Source organism: Maniola jurtina, chromosome 7 (assembly GCF_905333055.1).
Source record: "Maniola jurtina chromosome 7, ilManJurt1.1, whole genome shotgun sequence".
Classification (NCBI taxonomy): Eukaryota; Metazoa; Arthropoda; class Insecta; order Lepidoptera; family Nymphalidae; genus Maniola; species Maniola jurtina.
The window spans coordinates 3,272,214-3,294,173 of NC_060035.1; the positions used below are offsets into that span (position 1 = coordinate 3,272,214).

Sequence of the window (21,960 nt, forward strand, 5' to 3'; positions counted from 1 at the left end):
CAGTAGTGTCCCAGAGAGACTAAGACCTTTTGTATTAATGAGATAGCTCCGGAGTTCATTCCAACGCCTGTCTAGCGCGGGTGAATATTTTCCGTAGGCTTTTCTTTTTCAAAGGATAATGGTATAACAAAACTCAATTTTTTAGGGCTTTACCTGGATTTACTTTTAGTGAGATTAATGTTAAATAGTATCTCAGACTTTGCAATCTAACTTTTTTACTTGAAGTCAAAAATTATAGCTTTGATCTTGCATAGTTATCTATTTATATACAGATTTAAAAGATAACAAAAGACAGAGTTGCTATCGCATTTAATATTAGTATGGATTAATGATTTACTGAAATGATGACGAAGCAAAGTAAACTGGGTTAATTATTGACCTAACTAATTTACTCAGTTCATAAAATTGCCTACATAGAATGCTAATTAAGCATTTAATCATTTGCATATTATAAATCACTAAGTAAAATTAATTGCCAATTTATATTCCAGGTTTTGTTCCGGGTTAGTGTAGGGTAGAGATTTGGGTTAACCTTAGATTAGACATTTACGGTGCTGCTCTTTGCAAAGCGGTGTTTTAGAAAGTTGTTGTTGAAACTTGTCAACTTTTCTACCCTTTTCCATTATAGTGACAGCAACATATTTAAACTTTTTTTTAAGTAAAACACTATTTTGTAATAACATTGTTTTGTTATATATTATGTGTAGGTATGTATGACCTGTCTATTCGTAACAGGTCGTTGGTGCAATGTTTATTTTTTTATGTCACTGTGATCGAATTACCTTATTAAAGTTAGAGTTTCGTATGAGTATAATTCACACCACAGTAATATACTATTAGGCGCGTTTGTAATTCATTTATTTTGATGACCTGTCTTATTATACGTACACGAATCATGCGATACAATCACGCACGTTAGATTTGTTACGATGTCAAAAACAGAGTCTGGATTATGAATGAACACGCCTTCCTGAAACGAAGTAATACAAAAAACTTAAGAAATACATCACCTGTGAACTAATTTTGAAGTTCCATAATTTGCAATATTTTTTTTTATTAGATGTAAGCGCCCTCTAGTTACTTAAGTTATTATTATATATTTAATTACGCTATCATACATACACACATACAAACACTCACGCACACATAAAATTCCATCCTATTACCCGCTCTCACACCCCGCTCCTGTCAGTTACCTTTGAACCGGCGTTTACGCACGTCGAGTCTGAAACCCGCTAACTGCGTGACGCCCGCTGTACAAAACGCCACGCGCCGCTTGTGTAAAAAACTCATATAACGCTAAATTAATCACGCAAAACCCGCTATTAAACTGTAAAAACGCTACGCTAAATAAATAAGTTAAATCACATAAACTTTAAAATTAAGTGAAGTGTTCTGCGAATCTGTGCTTCGAAGAAACTATCCACGGAATACGAGAAAGGGAAGACTCCAAACCACCGGTGACCTATCCTGCCTAAATCCAGGTATTTATCCTACAATTTCTCTGGTCCTATCGCACCGTATCCAATTTCTCTTCCTAGAATCGTATTCATATATAATTCAACACTAAACACGCTATTTATTGTATATTTCAATATTCATTGCAATAGAATTACGTTCGGAACATAGGTACCGCCGCTAACAAAAATATACAAAAATCTTATATAATTACGCATATTTATGTTTAGATCCACGCATTACATTATATTTATTTATTTATTTATTTATTTATTGTCAACCAAAACAGATTACAATAATTACATTAACTTAATTCTTAAATTGCAACATCTTGACCTTATTGTAACCCTATATGGTCGCACAACATGACTATGGTTTTTTTAGGCACGCTTAGTTATTATTTTATATTAATAAATTAAATTTAATATAAACACTTAATAAGTACACTTATACTACAACAAATATTACCCTAAGAATTTGACGAAATAACAATGTTATACTATTATTTTACTTAATTATTTTTACTACTTTCCTAGCAAAGATATTAAATCTGTGATCAAAAATATCTAAGTCTATATCTGTTATATTATTATAGTAGCGGCACATTCTTATAACAGGATTATAAAATGAGGTGTTATTTTTATAAGTTTCCAGTATAAAAGTTTTTGGTTTACGATTTACATATCTAACATTAAGGTTTATCTGAGAAAGTAAAGTGGGGGAGTCTATATTGGAATGTAGTATTTTATGTAGGGTTAGCAAATCTTGTCGTTTACGGCGAATATGGAGGGGAGTCATGTTAAATTTAGTAAGACGACCAGCATAGGATGGTATTTGCCTGGAGATTCCACACCGGTAGGAGAGTATTTTCAGGCATTTCTTCTGAACGCCTTCAATGTTATTAGAATGAACAGCATAGCAAGGGGACCAAATTATTGAGCAGTATTCCAGCACCGTCCGTACAAAAGTGCTATACAGTAGGATGAAGCTATGTGGATTTTTAAACATTTTCGTGGTTCTTGCTATGAAGCCCAGATTTTTGTATGCCTTATTTGTTATACTGTTGTAATGATCCCGAAAACTAAGCTGGTCATCAAACAGTACACCGAGATCCTTGATAACAAATTTTCTCTCAAGAAGTTGATCATTAATTTTATAATCAAAGGTAACTTTAGAACGTTTTTTAGTAAATGAAATCACAAAGCATTTTTTTATATTAAGATACATTTGATTTTGTGTACACCAGTCCACTAATGTAAATAAATCCTTCTGGAGATACAAGCAATCACTAAGTTCATTTATTTGATTAAATATTTTAAGATCATCAGCGTACAGAAGACAGGGTGAAGACAATCTTTCGATTAGGTCATTAATAAACACAGCAAAGAGAAGGGGACCTAAGTGGGAGCCTTGAGGCACACCGGATGTTATTGTAATAGGCTCTGACGTTTGTCCTTTAAGTCTTACTAGTTGACTCCTATTTAATAGATATGATTCTAACCATCTCAGAAGATTTCCGTGCACTCCATAACATCGTAACTTCCTCAATAATATCATATGACTAACTTTATCAAAAGCTTTGCTAAAATCTGTATAAATCGAATCCACTTGACCTCTCTTAGCAAATACTTTACATAGGTAATTTTTGTACTCTAGTAGGTTACTGATTGTAGATTTTCGTTTAAGAAAGCCATGTTGCTGAGCAGCTAATAGTGAGTTAAAATGGCTGTAAAGATACTTGTAGACGGAGGCTTCAAATAATTTAGCGATACTAGACAATATGCTAATTGGTCTGTAATTTGTACAATCCGATTTATTGCCAGACTTATGGATTGGCACTATGTGGGCTGTTTTCCAAGCGGAAGGAAATTTTCCAGTACTAAGCGACTTATTAAATAAGAAAAACAACGGCAAGGATAATTCCAGTGCACACCTTTTTAAGAGGAGAGAAGGAATGCCATCCGGGCCTGGACCTTTATTAGGATCTAACTTTTTTAATAAGTTTAATATTTCTTCTTGTTTAATAAAAATAGAACTAAATGTGGAGTGCAACTGACAATCTACGTTAAAGTGAGTGCTTACATCTGAAACGATAGTTTGTTCGAAGACTGAGCTAAAATATTTAGAGAATAGTTCACAGGTTTCCTGAATGTCAGATGTAGTCTTATCCTCATAATGCATATTCTGGGGAAGATCATTAGACCCTTTTTTACTATTAACATACTTGTAAAAAGGTTTAACATCATGTCTAAGTGCATTTTCAGTTGCCAGCAAAAATGAATTATAAGATTCAGTAGTAAGTTTGTTACACCTAGTTCGTAATAAAGAAAATGTGTCGTAATCTCGTGGGTTTTTGTACTTAATAAAACGACGATGATACTTATTTTTTTCAGCAAGACACTTTTTTAAAGGCCAAGAATACCAAACTGGATATTTCATCGTGTTTACTTTTGATACTGGCGTGTATTCCTTAATAATTTGGTTTAAAACATTATAAAACTTTTCAATACAGTTATCAATATCTTCACTTGCGAACAGTTCATACCAATCAACTTCGCTTAGTTTACGCCTTACCTCATCAAAATTACATTTTCGAAAGTTAAATTTGCTATGAGTTGGTATTTTCATATACTCATTATTTGATGTAAGATCTTCCAAAGATATGGAAAGAGGAGGATGATGAGAGTCTATTCGTACGATAGGATCAGCACATTTAACAATAATATTATCTGTCGAAGCTAATACCAGATCGAGCTGTCGGTTATTTTTATTCGGGATGCTATTAAACTGTGATAAGTTACATAACGATAACATTTGACAGAGGAGAAACGCCTTGTGATCCTCGGGTGCGCTAGGTTCAAGAATCTTACTGAAGGAACACGATGACCATGAGAGGCTGGGAACATTAAAATCACCAACTAGCAAGTTAATATTATTTTCGTCCATATTTATGATGTTTCTATGCGCGTTTTCGTAAAACAAAGTTAAGTTTTCGTTCGATATGTCGGGTGGTAGATAACAAACACATAAGTTAACCGTTACTTTCGATAAAGAAATACTAACCCAAAGGTCCTCCACTTTACTTTCCCACGTGTTACGACGGATAACATTGAGGTTTCTATTAACGGCTATCAATACACCACCGCCATCTAATTTATTTATACATGTGCTTTCGCGATCTCTTCTAAAAACTATGTATCGGTCATCAAGTAATTCATTGACATACACACTAGAGTTTAGATTGGTTTCAGACAAACATATTATATCGTAGTTATCATTTAAAGAGTTTATAAAAAGTTCATTTATTTTAGTTCTTATTCTATTTACATTTTGATAATATATTAACATTATTGAAAAGGGAGAACGGATAAGGGCTTAATATTATATAGTTTACAATGGAGGATAACTTATTGGGTAATTTTCGTCAAATCACTAATGTTCCGTATAAGAATAGCGGACGATTTATCGTTCTTTCTAGTATATACACGATCGTTTCTAACCCACACATAAGTGTAAGCATGCTCCTTGGCAGCCTTTCTAGTCGCAGCATGAATTGCCTTACATTCAGGAGATAGATGTTCACTCACGTAGATCTTGTGCTTCTCACCGGGGATACCTAAGTGACTCGAGTTCAAAGGCTCAGATTTATTACTTTTGTTATATCTTTTAAAAGTTGAAATGAGATCATCTCGGTGTCGTTCGGAGGGCAAGGTTACAATTACGTTACGAGGCCTAGTTGACTGGGTGTTTAACTTAGCAACCCTTCGAATTGAGCATACATCAGTTTCGGTAGTAGAAGCCTTTATAGTACCACACAAATTTTTAAAAATTCCTATGAGATTTTCGTTTTTCTTCTCTGGAATTAACTGAATTTCTATATTGCGGCTTCTAGAAGATTTCTCTAAGACACTTAGTCGACGACTGAGCTGGACAACTTCAGATTTTAACTGTATGTTTTCAGAGCTAATAGTTTCAATTGTTTTATTGGCCGTGATTAAATCATTTTTTAGAGCGCATTGTTCCGCCGAGATAAACTCTAACGACTGTGTAAATTCTATTTTTAATTTCTCGATGGCATTTGTAAACTCCTTTTTGAAATCTGAAACCAAAGCGCTTCTAATTTTTTCGATTTTGGAATCTAAAAGTTGACCAAACTGATCATAAGATAAGGTAGGAGCACTTGTACTTGTACACTGCGTAGGGCCCGCTACGGAAGATTTAGGAAGAGTGCCACAGGCAATGTCATCGTAAGACATGTTACTGGATTCTTCCGACAATAGTAATTCGAACTGGTTGCGCACTGGGGTATTTTCGTTTCTGCGTCGAGTAACGTTCATGCACGAAGGACATTCCCATGACCGTTTCACTTTTTGGATGTGTTCTGTGTAGAATTCTTTACTTATGTTAAGACATTTATAGTCATAAGTACTGCGACAGGAACAGCAACTCAACAGTTCCCCACGCTCAATATCCTTATTACATGCTTGACACTTCATGATTATGAGTTAATTAACCCTTAAAACTGTCGAAATAAGTACAATCAATGAAGGAATTCAAATAAAATGCACCGCCCATATATTGTTAGGAACTGACGAAGAAACAGCACATGCCAATTTGACCCGTCGTACACTAGCAATTAGGTCGAAGAACACGCATGACTGTTTGCAATAAGTCAATGTGAGGGTAATGGTCGGTAACAGCTGATTTTATTCATAATATTAACACTGTTATTTCACTGAAATCAAGTCACTATTTTTATTATTTTATACACTGATGTTAAGTTTGGTATTAAAACTTTAGGTTCGATACACTTCTTGAAGTAATTTAGGCTATTGTTATAAGAAAAACAAATAGATCACAATGTAAACAATGCGCGCCGTGTACCGTGCAAACGTGAAGTGTTTATATTAACGCATTATATATAATTATTTATGTATATTTTTCAATATTTAAAGATTAAAACTTTTTATATCTACCTACAACAAACTCATTATAAAAATTATATCGAAATAATTATTCGCCTGTATTGAGTCTTATTCGCTTGAAATAACGTTTATTATCGCATATCAGAAATCAGAATGTCGAAATCTAACGAAACTATTGTTAGATTAGAGGCTAAGAAAGAATTCTTGTTTTTATCAATTCAACAAATATATGATTTAAGTCTGAAGGTGAGTGATCCTGTGAACAAAACGAATTTCTTGTCTCGCGTTCAAAGTTTAGAAAAATTACGTCAAGATTTCGCGATAGTTATAGACGATTTAATTTCAGCCTATTTGAAACATGACCCTGTTTATACGCCGAACTATGCCCCGCTAGGCGCATTTGACACATTATACTGTCAAATTCAATATACTCTAAATGAAATTAAAAGTGAATCCGCTGTGTCACAGTTTGACAACCAATACAGTTTGTTAAATAAAAAATTACCTCCACTGAATTTAAAAACATTTGATGGCTGTCCGTCAAAATGGACTGTCTTTTACGAAAACTTTTTAAACTTAATACATAACAACAATAGACTCACTGACGTACAGAAAGTCCAATACTTAGTTAGTTGCTTGACTGATAAGGCGCTTTTGGTTTGTTCTGGTATACCACCTACTTCGGAGAATTATCTTATTATATGGAACGCATTATTAGAGAAATATCAAGATACTAGAGTGCAAGCTACTCAACACATAGATACGATTTTAAATTGCAAACAAAATCAACCGCTCGAATCTTTTGTTGATCAATTTTGCTCCGCGCAAGCGGCACTGCAACGCCTAGAAATACCAGATTTATCAGACTTTATGATTACGCACATAGCACTCTCAAAGTTAAGTAAAGATGTTGTCACATTATTTGAACAAAATCATAAACACATTAAAATACCTACTTTTTCCGATTTAAATAATTTCTTAAAAGAACAATTAAAAATACAAACTTTACGCTTCGCTCAAGTTAATACTCACACTCCAAATAAAAAACCTAATTCATATAAACCTAAATCGCAAACTCAGACTTATACTAGTACAGTCAGCAACAACAATAATTATAATTTAAATTCTCAAAATACTCAACGTAAGTGCATAATCTGTAAAAATCAAGACGCTCATCCGCTTTACAAGTGTGAGGTTTTTAAAAATCAAGACGCTAAAACTAAGCTAGACATAGTGAGAAAAAATAGATTTTGTGAGTTCTGCCTAGGATTTCATTTAAAATTCCGCTGTAAGAGCCAGGGTCGATGTGGGAACTGTGCATCTAGCTCACATCACAGTCTGTTATGTAGCTCTTTTTCTAAGCCTAGGTATGAACCCGGGACCTCACAGTCACATGCCACCGCTTACTCACCGAACCGCTATGGTGCTAACAACAATAACACTCCGATACAGATGCCACCGCAGAATGATAAATCTAGTGATTTGCCAAAGATTACAGCACCACCTCCCGCACCTCACGCTCCGCCAACCAATCCTACAGAATTAGCACTTTCGGTGACTACCTCTTCACGCAATTATTCACAAGATACAACTGTACTTTTACCTACCGCGAAAGTAAATGTATGTAGTAACAATACGCAATACGCTATCCGTTTATTTTTAGATACAGTTTCAATGACTAATTTTATATCAAAAGAATGTTGTCAACGCTTAAATTTGAAAATTAAATTCGCTCCGTCAGTTGTAAAAGGCATTGGTCAAACAGAAAGCACATCACTGGGATTTGTAACATTTAAAATTTATTCTCGCTTTGACTCACGCTGTTCTTATACTATTACCGCTAGGGTGATAGACACAATTACCGACCACTTACCAAACGCTCGTATCGATGTTTCCCAGTTAACTCATTTACACGCATTGCCATTGGCTGACGACGATTATCATACTCCAGGGCCGATCGATTGCCTAATCGGTAATGAACTGTTCCCCTTCTTGCTTGGGTGTGACAGAGTGGTCTCGCCTCGTTCGTCTGTAGTCGCGGTTCAAAGCACGCTAGGCTACATACTGATGGGGAGAGCAGACTGCGCAGCTCACAACTCGACTCACCGCTCAAACGATTTTAAAACTTTTTTATGTCACACAGACTCTCCGTCACTTGATGAAATTACTGAACGCTTTTGGTCATTAGAAAATGTACCTAATAAAATTCACATAAGCCCAGATGATGAGGCATGTGAACGCATCTTTAAAGATACTTACTCACGCGATGAAACAGGCCGATATACTGTTCACTTACCCTTTAAAGATGATCCCGCTAAACTCGGTGACTCATACTCGATCGCCAAACTCCGCTTTCTTCAATTAGAGAAGAAATTAAACGCTAATCCCGCTCTTCGTAAAGATTATAACGCAACCATTCAGTCATACATAGACAAAGGTTATCTTACGAAAGTAGACAACCCTTCACGCGATATAAATTGTTATTATATTCCGCACAGAGCTGTTTATCGCCCTGATAAGCAGACTTCGAAAACTCGTATCGTTCTAAACGCTTCAAGTCGAACTACCTCCGGAAAATCGCTTAACGATTTATTATATGTAGGTCCTAACTTACAAAATAACATATTTGAACTCTTAATAAATTTACGCTTATTCTCAATCGCAGTAACCGCAGATATTGAAAAACATTATTTTCAATTAAATTTAACGCCCGCGCATCACGCTTTTCAAAGAATTCTTTTTAGATTTGACACTGAGCAATCTATTGACACTTATAACTTCACCGTAGTATCATTTGGAGTATCTAGTTCACCTTATCTCGCTATGAGAGTCGTGCGTCAGCTAGCTGAAGACAGCATTGACAGGTACCCGCTCGCAGCTAATGAAGCTACTCATCACATGTACATGGACGATTACATAAACTCAATCGATGGTTTTGAGAAAGCCAAAGCAACTTATCATGAAATGGTCGATATGTTCAACTCAGGTGGTTTCAATTTAACCAAATGGATCTCCAATGACACTAAATTTCTAAATGAAGTTCCTAGCTCTCATAAAAATCCGCACGCAATTAATTTTGATTCAGATGCTCAAGACGTTACAAAAATAGTAGGAATGCAGTGGCATCCTAAACTCGACACTTTTACTTTTAAAATCAACGCTAATGAGAGTCCACGCGATTATACAAAACGCTTAATTCTTTCAATTACCGCGCGCCTGTTCGATCCAATCGGTCTAATAGGTCCTGTTACCGCTTTTATGAAACTTCTCGTCCAAGAATGTTGGAAATTAAATCTCGACTGGGATACTCCAGTACCCAGCTCAATCGCTCAACAGTTTGAACAATTTTGTAATGAACTACCACATTTAGAACAAATCAAAATTCCACGCTACGTAGGGATGAACTCTGAATCCCATGTAACGCTCATAGGTTTTTCTGACGCTAGTGAAAAATGCTATGGAGCCGCCGTTTACATACGCGTAAGTTCAGATGAACATTCTTCTGGATCTATTCATTTGCTCGCTTCAAAATCTAGAGTCGCACCGCTTAAGAAAACATCACTCGCTCGACTCGAGCTTTGCGCATCTCTTCTATTAGCCAGTTTAATTGATTTGATACGTGAAACTCTTAGCAAGCGCTGCAAAATAAATAACATTTACGCATTTTCGGACTCTACAGTAGCTCTTTCATGGCTGCATTCTCCCGCATATAAATACCATACATTCGTTGCCAATAGGATTACCGAAATTAATTCAAAGTTATCTGCTGAACATTGGTATCATATAAAAGGACGCGAAAATCCTGCGGACATTATATCTCGTCCAGTCACGCCGAAAGAATTATTAGAACGCAAACTTTGGTTTAACGCTCCTCAGTGGACAACGCATCCTATATCGCGATGGCCTATAACGCCTTTTCAAGTAAACGCTCATAATGAAAATTTTGAAGAAGCAAAAATTACTGTTCTAGCAGTTGAAACTTCTGTTTCCGACACTCAACATCCGATTGATATCTTAGCCGAACGCTCTTCTAGCTGGTCTAAATTATTGCGCACCATTGTTTACATGTTAAGATTCTCTAAACGCTTAAAATCACGCGGTTCTATTACAGTTTCAGATCTAGAATTTGCAGAAACTTATATAATTCGCTATGTTCAAAATAAACATTTTTCTCAAGATATTCACGCTCTCAAAAATAATAAACCTTGCTCGAAATCGATCTTAAAACTTAACCCATTTCTCGCAGACGACATTATCAGAGTTGGTGGTCGTTTAAGCAATTCGCAATTAAATTTTGGTCAAAAACATCCAATAATCTTACCTTCTAAAGACCGCATCACTCAACTAATAGTTGATTATTATCATATCACTAATTTGCATACAGGACCCGCGTTATTACTCGCTTTACTCAGACAGAAGTTCTGGATCATTGCTGCCAGAAACTTGGTTCGACAACGTGTACACAAATGCAATATTTGTTTTCGCACCAACCCTCAATCTACTTTTCCACAAATGGGAGAGTTACCCGCTTTTAGAGTAGCGCAAGTTAAAGCCTTCGTTCACACCGCTGTGGACTACATGGGACCTTTCTTTGTAACTCACATTCGCCGCCGAGGTATTAAAAGTCATAAAGCGTACGTCTGCATATTTACATGCATGACTACCAAGGCAGTACACCTAGAATTAGTCTCAGATCTTAGTTCTGACTTATTTCTTGCAGCTTTTTTAAGACTAAGCGCACGCAAAGGCCCTGTAAGTCTAATATACAGCGATGGAGCTACTACATTTTTTGGAGCTAAACGCAAATTAGATGAACTTTACACTCTCATACAGTCCAATGCTCATAAAAATTTCATTGAAAATCGCCTCGCAGAACATCGTATTCAATTTAAACATAGCCCGCCTTACGGCCCGCATTTTAATGGTCTTAGCGAAATTAACGTTCGTTGTGTAAAAACGCATTTATACAAGGTAGTAGGGACACAAATCCTTACTTATGAAGAATTAAATACAATTATAATTCAAATCGAAAACTTATTAAATAGTAGACCATTATGTATTTTAAGCTCTGATCCGTCAGATCTTTCCGCACTTACGCCCAATCATTTTCTTAATCTCACTCCCGCAAAATATTTACCTGTCGAGGATTTAACGGATATTCCTGACAGCCGCTTATCCCGCTATCAATTGTTAACTAAAATTACTTGTTCTTTCTGGAAACGCTGGAGCCAAGAATATTTGACTTCTTTACAACACAGACAAAAGTGGAATACTCCATCCAACCCTGTGAGTCTTGGAGCTGTTGTTGTAATCAAAGACTCCAACGTTCATCCTCTTTGCTGGCCTCTAGGAGTTATAGAAGAACTCTATCCAGGGAAAGACAGTATAATTCGAGCAGTCAAAGTTAGAACGCGTTCCGGAAGCTACATCAGACCTGTAGTTCGGATATGCCCTCTACCTTCTCAATAGGCTGCTATTAACTCTATTTAAACGCTTTTAACGCTATAATTTTTATCTCTCTGTCTTGCAATTCGTTCTGTTTAGAGGATTACCTCTAGGCGGGGGAAGTTGTAAGCGCCCTCTAGTTACTTAAGTTATTATTATATATTTAATTACGCTATCATACATACACACATACAAACACTCACGCACACATAAAATTCCATCCTATTACCCGCTCTCACACCCCGCTCCTGTCAGTTACCTTTGAACCGGCGTTTACGCACGTCGAGTCTGAAACCCGCTAACTGCGTGACGCCCGCTGTACAAAACGCCACGCGCCGCTTGTGTAAAAAACTCATATAACGCTAAATTAATCACGCAAAACCCGCTATTAAGAGGAAAGCCAATGCGAATGACATAGACGATTTCACCTTCAAACTAGCAATTTTGACATGTCATGACCCTCTATTGACAATTAATCAAGCAGACATTTCAATCTGCGAAATTTACGCGGACTTTTAGTATTTTGACGTAGGAGGGTAAAAGATCCAGTACATGAACGAATAAGGACTACCCTGACATTGACCTAAAATTAAGGTATATGAGAATCGTTCTATATATAATTTTTATATTTTGTGTGTCTGTACACAGTAGGTATACACTCTTAAATTATTTAAATATCAAAAAATCAAATAAAATGCGTGGTATTAATTATTATAAATTATTTTATTTAACAAAAGGATAAATTGCCAGTAAATGAACTGGGAATTTCAGTGAATGAACGAACTCTATCTAGTGCATAAACTCTTGATTCCTATTAATAAATAAATTCTTAAATATATTTTCGGCTTGGAATTCAAAAAAAAATTGTCAGATTTTCACAGTTTTTGACTTATTGTATATTTTTTCTACATTTTGCGCGATAAATCAAAAACTATTTTACATAATAATAATAAATAAAACCTGTTTTAGAATGTATAATAGAGCCCTTTCTGTATAATAGAGAAAATGAAACTTAATGCCCATGTTGCACCCAAGTCGCTGGAAGTGCAACATCAGCTGCTGAATGTTTTGAGAGTAGTGAGAACAATATACCGTAACACATGTTATCAGATTTGTTCCTTTGAGCCGAGAAGCCACATGTTCTGATGCTTTTTAGACAATCTAAGATCTCTCATTAAGTGGTCCAAAGCATTTTGATTGAATAGTCTAAGTTGAGATGTAAAAGTCACTACATCGTCACTACCTTCTGAAAGTTCTTGAAGTAGATTGGAGGTACTGGGTTGGGGCTGAGGTACAGATTTATCACCAGAAGTCAGAATCGTTCTAATTGTAGACTGCAAGTTACAATAGAGTCGCTTGGAACAATTTTTTTGCTGTTTCTTCTGGTTATATTCACAATGCAGAAATAATAATCATCATGGTGTTTAGATGGGTCGCGCCAAATTATAATACTTTTTTTTAGTAAAAGTAGGGTCTATTCTTATTTGCTCATAAACGCAATGAGGAAATACAGCTTCCACATATAAAAATTTGGAGTCCAGGCCTTGCTGTTAGCTGCTAATGGGTTCTCAAAGTAGCCCGAGTATGCTTGTTTTACAAAGTTGGACACACTTGCACGACATTCTTTAATACGTACTCGCCACCAAATGGTACAAAAATGATTGGAATAACTTGCAGATGTTCTTCTTGACGTTAACACCTCGATAAATTTTGGAAATTACTTGTCTGATCCAAATCCAAATGAAAAAAAATCCAAATCGGTCCAGGCGTCTTTGAGTAATCGGGGAACATACATTAAAAAAAAAAGATAACGAGGAATTCAGAACCTCTTCCTTTTTTTGAAGTCGGTTAAAAATATTTTTTAAATTTTGGTAACAGTTTCCTTTTTTGTGATGCCAGGGAGCTCTAAATATCGATTTTGAACGAAATCGGTCAATTAACAAAGAATTTCAAAATGGCGATGACTTTTTTAAATTTTGGTAACAGTTTCTTATTTTGTGATCCCGGGAGCTCTAAATATCGATTTTGAACGAAATCGGTCAATTAATAAAGAATTTCAAAATGGCGTCGACTTTTTTAAATTCTGGTAACAGTTTCCTTTTTTGTGATCCCAGGGAACTCTAAATATCGATTTTGAACGAAATCGGTCAATTAACAAAGAATTTCAAAATGGCGTCGACTTTTTTAAATTTTGGTAACAGTTTCTTATTTTGTGATCCCAGGGAGCTCTAAATATCGATTTTGAACGAAATCGGTCAATTAACAAAGAATTTCAAAATGGCGTCGACTTTTTTAAATTTTGGTAACAGTTTCCTTTTTTGTGATCCCAGGGAGCTCTAAATATCGATTTTGAACGAAATCGGTCAATCAACAAAGAATTTCAAAATGGCGTCGACTTTTTAAATTTTGGTAACAGTTTCTTATTTTGTGATCCCAGGGAGCTCTAAATATCGATTTTGAACGAAATCGGTCAATTAACAAAGAATTTCAAAATGGCGTCGACTTTTTTAAATTTTGGTAACAGTTTCCTTTTTTGTGATCCCAGGGAGCTCTAAATATCGATTTTGAACGAAATCGGTCAATTAACAAAGAATTTCAAAATGGCGTCGACTTTTTTAAATTTTGGTAACAGTTTCCTTTTTTGTGATCCCAGGGAGCTCTAAATATCGATTTTGAACGAAATCGGTCAATTAACAAAGAATTTCAAAATGGCGTCGACTTTTTTAAATTTTGGTAACAGTTTCCTTTTTTGTGATCCCAGGGAGCTCTAAATATCGATTTTGAACGAAATCGGTCAATCAACAAAGAATTTCAAAATGGCGTCGACTTTTTTAAATTTTGGTAACAGTTTCTTATTTTGTGATCCCAGGGAGCTCTAAATATCGATTTTGAACGAAATCTGTCAATTAACAAAGAATTTCAAAATGGCGTCGACTTTTTTAAATTTTGGTAACAGTTTCTTATTTTGTGATCCCAGGGAGCTCTAAATATCGATTTTGAACGAAATCGGTCAATTAACAACAAAATGGCGTCGACTTTTTTAAATTTTGGGAACAGTTTCCTTTTTTGTGATCCCAGGGAGCTCTAAATATCGATTTTGAACGAAATCGGTCAATTAACAAAGAATTTCAAAATGGCGTCGACTTTTTTAAATTTTGGTAACAGTTTCTTATTTTGTGATCCCAGGGAGCTCTAAATATCGATTTTGAACGAAATCGGTCAATTAACAAAGAATTACAAAATGGTGCCAACTGTTTTAAGTTTTGGTAACAATTTCCTGTTTTGTGATCCTAGGGATCCTCAGATATTGATTTTGAACAAAATCTATGACAGTTCAAGAAAATAGATTTTAAACACTATTTAAATTATTATCATTAACATTAAATTAAATGAAAACACGACGCGCGACGTGTACTGCAGCCCCTGAGCTTGAGCACAGGCCGAGCCGGTATAAACCGATTTCTCTCCGTACGCGACGTAGCGCCTGTGCTCACGCACACACGCGCCTCAAGCTTGTAGTAGTGTACCTATCGTAGCGCGCTTGTATGAAGCTTTGACTCTGTTCGCTACTCATGTGGTTATACAACGCAATACCACACTCACAAACACTCGTACAAACATACAGACAAGTATATACTCACACACACACATGGACGCACGCACACGCACTTTTGAACGGTTTGAACGGAACACGGTTTTGAAATTGAAATTGAAAAAAGTGTAAGAATTTGTAAGAAAATATTTAAAAAAGGTATATCAGCCGGTTTTTTATTCCAGCTCTTAATACATGTAAAAACGTCCAATCTGTTAATTTACTTGAGCCTTTACCCTAGTACCTAATTATATCGACCGCCCCATATCAAAACAAAGTAAATGTCATTTTTCCGAAAATCGTTTTATGTCATAAGCCTAACTTTCATAGTATGTCCCGTTGTATTGTAAGGACACCCACATTAAAGTAAAATTAAAAGCTAGTAAGTCGCTTTGACCATTTTAAAACATAGTAAGTCTATGAACTCGCTAGGTTTTTTATAGATTAATGCGCCTTACTAAGTTTTTCAAAGGAATTAGATTAAATAAAATAAATATCACCCATTATCTAAATACCATGTCAAAACAGTAAATACTTAATAATGCATTAAAACTTAAAAGTAAGATAGGAAAAGTCAATGACATCTACATGTCAACTGTTAAATATGGTTTGCAAGGGAAATACTTTGCATACTTACATAATGTTTTTAGGGTTCCATATCTCAAAAGGAAACACGGGACCCTTATAGGATCACTTTGATGTCTGTCTTTCTGTCCGTCTGTCGTGTCTGTCAAGAAAACCGATAGGGTATTTCCCGTTAACCTAGAATTATGGGCAGGTAGATAGGTCTCAACTCTCATAGCCCAAGTAAAGGAATAAATCCGAGAACAAATTTCGTGATTCTAGATCAACGGGAAGTACTGTATAGGTTTTCTTGACGGACAGACGGACAAATGGACAGACAACAAAGTGATCCTTTAAGAGCTCCGTTTTTCATTTTGAGGTACGGAACCCTAAAAAAGAAAATGATGCACATGTAATGAATAAATGTGTAGGCCAGTCTTCACACTAAAATATTTAAACCCCTTTAATTTAAAAACTGTCATAGCCTAGTGGTTAGAACGTCCGCCTCCTAATCGAAGGTCGGGGGTTCGATCCCGGAATCACGCACTACTAACTTTTCAGTTATGTGCGTTTTAAGCAATTTAATATCACTTGCTTTAACGGCGAAGGAAAACATCGTGAGGAAACCTGCATACCTGCAAGTTTTCCATGTTCTCAAAGGTTTGTTCCTAAACTTCTCTTGAATTTAAACCACTTACTAGGTTTTGATCTGAGAAAGAAATTTGACATTAATTGACAAAATTGAGAGACCTAAGCTTGTATAAGAACACAGAAGTGTCATAATTCGTGTTCACTTTGCCTAACGTCTCTCGGAGAGCAGAGAGAGATTTAAACTGTTTCTTATAATCACTGGCCATATTTCAAATGCGAAAGTGTGTTTGTTGGTTTAATATTCAATCACGCTGCAACGGAGCAACCAGTCGACGTGGTTTTTTGCATGGATACATTTAAAGACCTTGAGAGTGACATCTCTCTCCGCATCGTATTCTTTATTATGAAACACGGCCGCCGAAATGGCGTTCCAACCTTTAGGCTCTCCCCATTGCCCGCAGCATGAATCTGAGCTTTCTTATGATGGTTATATTATGTACATATAATATCTCATAAGAAATCTCTAACACACAATCCAGCTAAGTAGGTCCAATTTCAAAAAAAGCTAGCTAGCCGACAAATCTAACTCAGTTAGGCAGCCTTCGGGAACCTTCGAGATGTCTCTCGTCCAAAATTCCTCAATGCTTGAAGACCCGTCTTTGAATAGTGCATGATGTCAGTGATGAAAAATGGATCCGAAATATAGGTCTTTTTTTGTACACAGGAAATGCCTGACGCATACACCTCCGTCATGTGGGGCTTGCACCAAACTTGCACTACTACGAAATCCATTTCGGAACACGGCGCCCGAAACGAGGCGCGCTATCTCCTAAAAAACATAGGTATAATACCTATTTAGAACACTTACTATCTGTCATCATAATCTATGACAACCTCCGAGTATTTACCTGGTAAAACCGTAACTTTAGAATAAATTTTAGTATATAAGCAGGCTTCATTTAGAAATGAAAAAATCCCTATTTTATTTTTCAACGATTATAAACACAACTTTCATTCAAAAATAATAAGCTTAAATTCATTTTAAATAATATTTTGCGACGAAATGACGCGCACAGTCCTTCCGCCATGACAGTCCAGTGGACACTGAATTCCATAGAGCGCCTGCAAGAAAATAAATAGCACAGGAAGTTTTTTGGTTAGTTTTAGATTATTTAAGAAATGAAAAACATTTAGTATAAAACTAACAGTTCAAATTGATTGCTAAACCTAAACATATCATTTTCTGGAGGTTGGCTTCAAAGTATCAAGATGTTAAAGAAAATTTTTACAGAACAAGTTGCGAACAGCAATGTTTTCAACTTGTTTTTTTTATTTATTGGGATAATGTATACTAAATTAAAAGAGGCCCTTATAATCTTCACAAACTGAAGTTTTTAATTGCATGTATTTAATAGCTGTTAATGCTTTAGAAAAATAAACAATTTACTTCAAAGTACAGCATTTTTGCGATTTGTCAAATAGCAATTACCTTAAACTGTAAAAACGCTACGCTAAATAAATAAGTTAAATCACATAAACTTTAAAATTAAGTGAAGTGTTCTGCGAATCTGTGCTTCGAAGAAACTATCCACGGAATACGAGAAAGGGAAGACTCCAAACCACCGGTGACCTATCCTGCCTAAATCCAGGTATTTATCCTACATTAGATATTCCATTAATTGCAGTTTTAATGCGCTACTTAATGGAATCCTAGATGGATTTTAATGGTTATTCATTACTAATAAAAACATTAGGACACACAAGCTGTATAAGTGTGCCTAAAAACTTATACAGCTTGTATGTCCAATACTTATATATATTTTTTAAATCTTTAATTTAAGAAGTTTTTCCCCTTTCGGGACATGTTACTACGTAAGGCATTTACATTTGTTAAATTACCTACTTTCGTAAGGCCTTCTTTTACAACTGTAACAGAACCCTAGCTTCATCCGAGGGTTGGGACAGGGCGCCGTTACAGCCGCCAATCTAGCGAAGCATGAGAAATCGTGTAAATAAACACCTCCCATCTCGCCGCCTCGTTACGAACACGTCTAATTTTCCTTTGACTTTTATCTTAGTAGCAGACGTTTCAAGAAATAGTTAAAAAATTAAAATAAAATTTTAGCGTAAGTAATATCTTTAGCAAAGCACGCAGCTTTCATTAGAAAAATCAATATATTAACGTTTATAAGCCGACGTCAATTTAATAATGCAACGGCTGCATGTATACCTACTTCCCAGAAACGTCCCAGGTGGAAACTTCCATGAACAAGCCTTTCATTATAATAATATTTTAAAATACATACGTCTACAGGGTGGAATTAGAAGGCTAGCAAAAACTTTGCGCTATTAATATACCACCTAAGCACAATCCAATATCAATAACCTTATATTTGTAGTTTTAGTGGTTTAGTATTTTTCAAACCCGCAATGTATAACGTTCAAAACTCGGGGTCAATGCTCCGCTTACAACGCGGCATTGACCCCGCGGCACCTAACTACACAACGTTCGTTGGCCTCTAGCGTTAGTCAGATGTTTCAGGAAGAAATTATCAATACAGGAAGAAATTAACAAAATTTGTTTTCGTGTTTATTTTGTACATGGTATCTTATCAGTAATCATAAGTACTATCACTTGTTTTCGTTTTTGCTAGAGTTCTACTTTCACCCTGAATATTATGAAACTTTTCCGGTAATAGAACTTTTTAACTGAATTCTGAAATAGCATTAAAAATACAATTTACAAAACCGATGATCGTTAATCGGGTTCCGTGACATCAAAGAGAACGAACAGCAGTGCAATTTTATTTGAACGGTGTTCAAAGCACGATCGTGAATTTTTAACTGTTCCTTTATAGATAGAACCGATATCATGAAGCAAGTGATTTCACTTTGCATTGAAATAGATCGTGGAGTAAAGTTTGAGTCTAATCTGTATTAAATTGTAGCTAATATTTTTCTGAAAAAATGCGTGAAGGTAGACTTTGTCAACGCAGGGTGTGGGTGTCACGTCACTGTCACCTCCCAAGTGTCGGATGTCGCTGTCGCGCATCGTGGTCGCGTTGCTCAAAGTCTACTGTCACCGTCGACGCGACGTCGCGGTCGCGTACAACAATGTCTATCTAAGTCCGCACTGCGAAATATAATCGTGCGATTTTTCCCGCAGAATTCGGTGACATATGGATATTGTATGAAACCGCACGTATTTACAAAAATAAAAACACGGGAGCTGTTTCATACATTTTCCTTGTCAAAGAACTCTGCGGGAACTTGTCTATGTTCGGCGCTTAGACGTCAGATTTTTATTTCTCACTTAGTTTTGAGTTTGCTCATCGCTTTTAAACGTTACTGCGAAAAGCGATTTGTTTACTTATAATCACCTCGCTATTTCGTTTTCGAGATGCAAGCTAACCCTGTGTCAAATGGATGCTGCCCGCAAATTCATTCACTTGGATTTAGGTGTTTTTTTTAATCTCATGGGAACTCTTTGCTTTGCTGGGACAAAGTTTGTAAAAAGGATCCATCCCCAGGATTCAAGCTATTTCTGTAGCATTTCGTTATAATCAGTTCAATAAATGGGCAGCAGGCAGAAAATCCACTTTCGTCTGTATGGATGAAATAGGTACTAGAGGTTTGAAGTGTATAGTATACCTATAACTACCAGATAACAAAACAGTTTTTCACGAAAAGTACTGTAGTTACCTGTAAAAACAAAAAACGAATCAATACTTTAAAGTTAGAAAAAAAACTTTACGTTCATCGTTAAATTCCCGCTTCATCAACCGTTAAAATCTAGAAACGACCTTAGTTTTTGTTCGTTCTTAAAATGAAAATTTTAACTTAATTTTCCGCCCTGTTGTTCTCTATATTCACATGAAAGTCTTTCTTCTAAAAGCTATTCCAATATAAAGACAATACATACTTTTGAAGACGAATTGCTCACCATTCTTTTTTTTCGAAAACGCGCTTACTTGCGGTTGTTACTAACGATTTAATATTCATTCACTATACTAATACTAAATGATTTATTATACGGTATAGTAACGTTTTCCACAACGTTTTAACAATATTATAGCCCATATAGAAAATGCTATATATAAATGTGAAACTGTAATGTGTAATGTAGTCTTTATTTGACCCATCGGAGCTAAAGCTCAGAATTTTTCTCACAAAAAGCCACAACGCCCACCGTTACATTCGCGATTGCAAAAATTCCTGCCGAAATTCTGTTATATCACTGGATTGTAATATAGCGTGCTTACATGACACGCGATCCGATCATCTACACGATACCTACTTGTTTACCTAATTATTTACTGAGCAAAATTGCGTGGAAGAGTCTCAATGAGAAGATTTTTTGGCTTACTATACAGCTTCACATTTTTCGGCGTTTTTAAAAAATATGTTGCTATCAAATCATATTCAACATTTAAAAATAAATTGAACGCTGTGATAATTAAAAACATAATAATATGTCCCAGTAGTAAGTTTGTAGGTCATTGTTAAAAATAGCTTAGAGCTTAGCAAAAAGTTCAAAGAATGAACATTTGACGATATTCCTAAATAGTAAAAGAAAGTTCTTTCCATTGCCCGATTTCACTGAGTAAAAAATCAATCAGAATCTTTGTAGGTTGCTATAAAAATCGGTCAATTGCGAGTCAGACTCGCGCACCGAAAGTTCCGTACTCGGGAAATTTTTCCTTAATTTTTTGCAATAAATCAAAAACTATTATGCATAAAAATAAATAAAAATCTTTTTAGAATATACAGGTAAAGCCCTTTCATATGTGATCCCACTTGATGATGTGTGAATGATGGAACCATAAATTCACGGTTTTCGGATTTATTCCTTTACTTGTGCTATTAGACCTACCTACCTGCCAAACATGATTATAGGTCAACGGGAAGTACCATATAGGTTTTCTTGACAGACACGATGGACGGACAGACGAACAGACAGACAGACAGACAACAAAGTGATCCTACATGGGTTCCGTTTTCACCTTTTGAGTTACGGAACTCTAAAAAGTATAAAAAGTTCCCAAGCAACAAGACAACCTTGTCATCGAAGGGGTAGGTAGTAGGTACCTACTAAAATAATGAATTTACTAGTCATTGTCGCTTATTTCTCGCATCAGCAACGTCCTTCGCGGTCCACAATCGCTCGGTAAACAATCGCCTCCTATACCTAAGATTTAAGATTTTCCGAGATTTCACAGTTTCACTCATTAAAACCCACTGAGATAGGTTCTGTTTTAATCATGATTTTAGGTAACTAATTACCCAATCCTACTAATATTATAATCGCAAAAGTTTGTATGTATGTATGTATGGATGGATGATTGTTACTCTTTCACGTAAAAACTACTGCACGGATTTGACTGA

General features: G+C 35.7%; 2 protein-coding genes across 2 annotated transcripts in view; one reads left to right on the top strand and one right to left on the bottom strand.

The window, feature by feature from the left end:
• Nucleotides 1–21,960, bottom strand: part of LOC123866872 (calcium uniporter protein, mitochondrial) — a 199,945-nt gene that overhangs the window by 106,006 nt on the left and 71,979 nt on the right. The window lies entirely within an intron of this gene.
• The window catches only part of LOC123866844 (protein javelin), a 151,803-nt gene that overhangs the window by 64,698 nt on the left and 65,145 nt on the right, over nucleotides 1–21,960 (top strand). The gene's annotated exons all lie outside the window — the stretch shown is intronic.